Here is a 6,323-nt window from a genome sequence, read left to right on the forward strand (position 1 = left end):
GGGAGTGGGTAGATCAAGGCCCCCCACAGTGAGGGAGGGAGTGAGGCTGGCACCCCTTTGACAAGCCACCTGCAGCTCCACCCCACATTGCATCACCCCCCCTGGCTGGGCAGTGCCAGCACCTGCCCCACTCCCTCCCCCACCATGGGGGCCTCAATCTGCCTCCCACCATCACCTCCCTTCCCTCCCCCACACCCCTCCCCCCCAACTTACTGGCCAAATGCCACCAGGCTGCATTCCTGGCCATGTGCATCCTACAGCTGTGCATATGCACATGGCATTTATCAGTGACATTACTGGTCACATGGGCCAAAGAAGCCAACTGCTGATAATGTCAATTTTCCTTCTATCGGTGCCGATATGATATGAACCAATGTATCAGTGCACTTCTAGTTGGGGGTGGGATTCTTGCCCGATTCTACTGCCTCCATGTTGTAGTCTTCCTGTCCCAGTTGGGGAGGGAGCTGGAGCCAGAACTGCCACCACCCCAAGGTGTGCGCACACGCGCGCGCACACACACGCACTTCTACAAAATTCTGGATCTGCCTATAGCAAAGTTCTACTGTTTTCAATAGAGCAGTGGTTCGTTCTGATTAGAGTAGAGCAGTGATTCTCAACCTTTTTGTACTTGAAGCACTCCTCACTAGACTCAAGGCACCCCTCCATAACTTCTGTGAATTGAGTGGCACCCAATTTCAAAAACTAAGTTATATATTACAGTGCTTATCATGGGCTGGGCAGTAGGGGAGGAGGACAGTCCAGGGAGGGACAAGCCTGAACCTGGCTTATCTGCTTAGCTTTATCTACTCATCTCCTCATGCATCACTTATCTCTGCATATCTTACGGTACCCTTCAAAGGATCTGGCAGCACCCCAGGGTGCCCCAGTACCCTGGTTGAGTCACTGCAGTAGCTTTGCTGAATTACAACAGCTGAGGAACTAACCCAGGGGTGGGCAAAATGCAGCCCAGAGGCCGGATGCAGCCTGCCAGGCCATTCTACCCGGCCCACGGGGCTCCTAAAAAATTTACAAAACTAATATTTATCTGCCCTTGGCTGCCTATCCTGCATTCCTCGATGGCTTGCCAAAACTCAGTAAGTGGCCCTCTGCCCAAAATAATTGCTAGGCCCCTGATCTAACCTCTTCATTTAATTAAATATCTGTCTCAAATAAATGTTCATTTTATTTAAAAGTAACCAGACAAATAGAGATTTGAAGCAAATAACCTTCAAGTAATTTATTTTAAGTGACTGAACTAACATGCTGTTCCCAGCTACTGAATTTCATCCTATTTACTTTTGTAAACTCTTTATTTATAGTAGGGTTTTTGGTTGTAGCCGTGTCGGTCTAGGGACATAGGCAGGCAAGCTTCTTTGGGTAGATGTGATATCTTTTACTAGACCAACTGAGTAGTTTGAACAAAGTTCTTTGCAAGCTTTCGGGTACAACTACCCTCCTTCAGGCATAGTGAGACTCTTGTTGTTCTGAGATCTCCAAGGAATGAAAGAAGCTAAAAATGACAGGAGGTCAGTGAGAATGTAAATAGGTGGAAATTAGGAAAGCAATGAGTAGAGAAGGGAGGGGAGGGAGAAAACAAGGGGGAAAAATGGGTGAAGGAATGCTAGAGGTAAGCATTTATAGTAGGGTAGAGTGATGATGGTCCAGGTAATATGCAGGAAGCAAAGTTCTTCTGGTGATATTTTTTATTGACCCAACTGTATAGAGATGGGGGAGTTGAGAAAAGAGTCATAGATTGTAAGGCCAGAAGGGACCTTGAAAGATCATCAGGTGCAGCCTCCTGCACCAAGCAGGAAAGATAACTGGGGGTCAGGTGACCCCAGCAAGGTGACTGTCCAGTCTCCTCTCGTAGATCTGCAGGGTAGGCGATTGCACCACTTCTGGAGGGAGCTTATTCCACAGTCTGGACACCCTGACTGTGAAGAAGTTTTTCCTAATGTTGAGCCTAAATTGGTCTTCCAGGAACTCTCACCAAACCCCGCCCCCCCACAAAAAACTCCTGCTTCTTATGTTAGTTTAGTATAGGCCAACGTTTTGGGCAGGTGTGCCACAAATTGGCTACCCTTGCATTAGTTTATGCTTGACATACAGGATTCATAAACAAATAGGGCTCACCTACCCTTAAACAAGCTTCCCTTTGCCAACAAGGTGATTAAGCAGCACTGAGGGACAGAATGCTTCAGGGAGTTCAAGTCAGAAGGAAAAAACAGTTTGCCAGTATCTAGGCAAGGTCAGAGTATTTCCTATGTGCTGGAAATCCATTATCACATTTTGGGCAATATTGCAAAATAAAAAAACATACTACAGCTCATCCACTTGCAGCTGTTTGACCTCAGCGTTCTTTCCTGCCCATGGCAGGGCGGACTTGATGATCTGCTCAGGTCCCTTCCGACCCTACAAACTATGAAACAGTAACCTGTTAATGCTGTCTGTTACAGATAATATCTACCATTTTAAGGTTCCTGAAGGATAGAAGGAGAGGGCAGAGAGTGGTAGCAGTATATTAACTTTCTTTCAGCTTTCCCAAATAAGAAGAGTTCCTTCAAGTTAAAAATCTCCTACTAGAAATTGTCTGTAGGAGACATGAAAGACAACAGCTGACCTGAACACAATGTTTAACTGCTTATTATTTTCTCTCAGAATAACATTAGAGAGCTTTTGGATGATAAGTATTAGAGAGAGTCCTGAGCGCTTAGAGGTGCTCGGTTTTACTCCCATAAGCAACTACTTACACATGTTCATCAACCTTCACAGAAAGCTGGCCTGTATCTTCTGGTATGCAAGAAAATTCCAAATAGCATCTTCCCTTTTTACTGCTTTGAACTCAATAGGACTCCAAGTACTCCAAATTTACAGTAATATGCATGAGATCAGAATCTATCCAGTAAAACTGTGCTATTTGCTGAAGGCCAGTCTCCCAAAGTTGGGGTGTCAAAGATGTGGCCTGTGGACCAGACCTGGCCTGCAGGGCCCCTAGAGCAGTGGGGAATTAAGGGGTAGGATGGATGGGATGTGGGGTAATGGAGGAAAGGCAGGAGCACCTGCTCTTGCCACAGGCCTTCTCAGTTCAACCCTGCATGGTATGTCCTGGAAACAGAAGCACATGGGGCAGGTGGAACTGTCCCATGCACCTTTGTTTCCAAGAGGAGTAGAGATGATTGGACCAGGAAGGGCTCCAGCAAGAGCACCTGCTTCTGCCTGCTTTAGGCTCATCAGATAACCCTAATGCAGGCAGGAGTGCCAGCTCATGCTGCAGCCCTTCCCCATCCAGCTGTGCTCAGGGCACACAGGGCACTTGCACTTGGCAGCAGCAGCAGCACCTTGTTTGAGTCACTGTAGTCAACCCAAGGCAGCACAACAGTGGTTCTCAACTGGGGTATTCCAATTGAAGAAAAAAAAAAAAGTTATGGAGGAGTGCCTTAAAGCTAAGAAGGTTGAGAACTAGTCAAGGCACTGGACAGGCTATCCTCCCTTCACCCCACACAAGGAATTGTGGGAGAGCATCTACACAGTGTGGCATTCCCAAAGCAAGGGATGGGTGCTGCAATGACATAACTAAGTCAAGGGATAGTGGAGGGAGTCTTTCCATTTACCTATTCACCCCTCCATAAACTTTTTGAATTTGGTGGCATACCAGCTAAGAACAACTTATTGTGCTATCTTGCGTACCTCAGTGGTTCTCAGGCACCACCACAGCAACCATGTGGAACTGCTCCACACAACTCATGCGGAGCCAGATAAGCCTAAAGCAGCCAGGAACACCCACTCTTGCTGCAGCCCATCCTTATCTATTCCCCCTCCACCCTCCCATGTGCACATGCACTCCCTCTCCCAAAAAACAGAGGCACTTGGGGCAGTTCCACCTGCCCCACATCTGTTTCTGGAAGGAGAGCGGGGACAGGCAGACACAAAATGGCTATGGCAGGACTGGACACTCCTGCCTTCTTTACACATATATGGCTGTGCACCAGATATGCAGGGCAGTTCCACCTGGCCATGACAACAGCCACACCTGGGCCACAGCACCTCTGAAAGGGTCTGGCAGCACTCCTATTAAGAAGCACTGTGGAAGAGCCAGGAGAGCTCTTGCATCCTGCAATGTCCCCAGGTATGATTCATGTATCAGAGCCAGATGCAAGGAAAGGAGCCCAGTGTGCGTTCTTTTCCCCCACACCTGGCTCCGCCACTTCCTAGACACACTCTCAGAACAATGTGTGCCACTGCCACTGGTTTAGCATTTCCTGAGAAATGCAAGTTCAGAGATGTTTTTTAAAGTTTCTCTCTTCAAAGCCAAACAGAATTTCATAAAGCAGAACAGAAATATGCAAGTCTCCAAACCTTGTCCCATTTCACCTAGAATTCTGCTGCGGGCTCTCAAGACAGCCTCTAAATGTAAGGGTTATAATACTTTTTTTATAATTGAAAATGGCAGGTAACCTAGATAAAAGAGTCACTACCAGCTCCTCTCTAATCAATCTAATTACAGCCAAGAAGAAGAATACAGAAACTTGGATTCTGTAGAAAATTTTACAACCTATAGCCCCACAAAACAGTTTTTCAGACTCTTCTTTGGGTCACAACACAAAAAACTGAGAACCAATGTTCAGCAAACAGCAGACTAGACATCTGTGAAACTGCCATATAGGATAATTAAGAAAACACAACAAAACACACAACAAAACCTGAGGTAATGGCATGTCAGAGTTGGTCAAGAAAAGGCATGTTTCCCCAGAATTTGCATGTCATTTTAATCCTTTGAGTCAGTGACCAAAGTCACTGCCATGTAACCATTTGTGGTCCTACATATAAAAGAAGTTAACAGTCTCAATCCACTATCTTAAATCACTATCACAGCTCGTGCCAACTGACAACTTCTTAGAGAAGCAGCAAGAGATCAGATAGCCACATGGACACTATCCTCACCCCGCAAGTAGTCCAAGTCTAATATTAAGCATGCTGAGGGAAACTCAACCAAAATTTTACATTGCTGCTGTCCATGCAAAAGCAGCCACACTCCCATGTTCCAATTTAAACATAAATAGATGCATTTCTCTTTATGGAAGTTGCACTTACATTATTTGAATGCATTTAATGCAGGTAGATTATGCTTTCCCTTTAGAACCAACACATAACAAGGCTGTCCAACTTCAGAGGCACTAGGGGCCGTATGCTACACAGGTCGCAGGACCAGGGCCGCACACTGTGGGCTGCATCCTGGGACCCCTGGCAGCCCCCGTGCCACACAGGCAGTCCCCCTCACCACTGCCACGTGAGCAGCATGAGCCCCCTCCTTCCTCCGTGCCACTGGGCAAGCCCCACTGTGCAAGTAATCCTTCACTACTGCTGCCACCTGAGCAATGCACACCCCATCCTTCCTCTACCACTATTGCCACCACCACCACATGGGCAATTCCACTCCACCACCTCCTGCTGTGCAGGCAGGGAGCAAACTGGGCCCCTACCATGCTGACCTGCCCCAGAGACTCCAGCCACTGCCACCACCACAGCAGCTGAAGCAAGGCGGGCAGTGTGGGGTGGGTGAGAGCCCAGAGCTGCACATTTACCCCTCGCAAGCCCATCACCTGTAGGAAGCTCTGAGGTACATCACTGGTGCTTACTCTGACTGCTGGTGATTGTCCAATATGGGATACCGAGCTGAAAGTTGTTACTCATACAGTAATTGCTATGGAACTATTCGCGCTCGACCAGTCTGCTTTGCTCTTGGGTACAGGAGAGGAAAGGAAGCCTGAAATAACTTGCAAAAAAGTCCCATAGCCAGTCTTCGCTGGTACGAACAACCAGCTGGCACAAGGAGGAACCTGGGGTTGTTAGCTTCAAAAGACATCCCCATCCGCAAGAAAAGTTAATACTTGATAAATAAAGTATTCATCCCTTCAGACTGAAATCCTGATCAGGAAATGCACCTTGCACACAAACGCAAGTCCCCACTATTAACGACCAAGTTTTCAGTGCATTTATACACGTAAGTCACAGTCTGAAAGCACCAACCTGCTGCACCCTGCCCACACGCAGGCCCCGGCTCCTGGCTTGCCTAGGAGCTGGCACAGAGACCTCCGTGCCAAGGCAGCCCCAGTGCCAAGCCCGACCGTGGGGTCTCGGAGCAGACGTCCCGTGGGTGCCGTGACAAATAACAGGGAGGGGGGAAGCCTCCGCCAGCGGCTCCAACCTCTACAGGCTGCGGGCACCTTGCCTGGTTTTACCCGCGCCAAGACCCCAGCAGCTCGCCCGTGGCTGGGGCCCGAGGAGACCCGGCGACGGGTCGGGGGGCCTCCGGGAAGCGCCTG

The 6,323-nt window shown here is 48.3% G+C and overlaps 1 protein-coding gene across 1 annotated transcript in view; it reads right to left on the reverse strand.

Annotated features, from left to right (window-relative positions):
* TXNDC11 (thioredoxin domain containing 11) overlaps positions 1-6,323 on the reverse strand; it is a 114,408-nt gene that overhangs the window by 107,128 nt on the left and 957 nt on the right. The window lies entirely within an intron of this gene.

Source organism: Alligator sinensis, unplaced genomic scaffold, assembly GCF_000455745.1.
Source record: "Alligator sinensis unplaced genomic scaffold, ASM45574v1 scaffold73_1, whole genome shotgun sequence".
Classification (NCBI taxonomy): domain Eukaryota; kingdom Metazoa; phylum Chordata; order Crocodylia; family Alligatoridae; genus Alligator; species Alligator sinensis.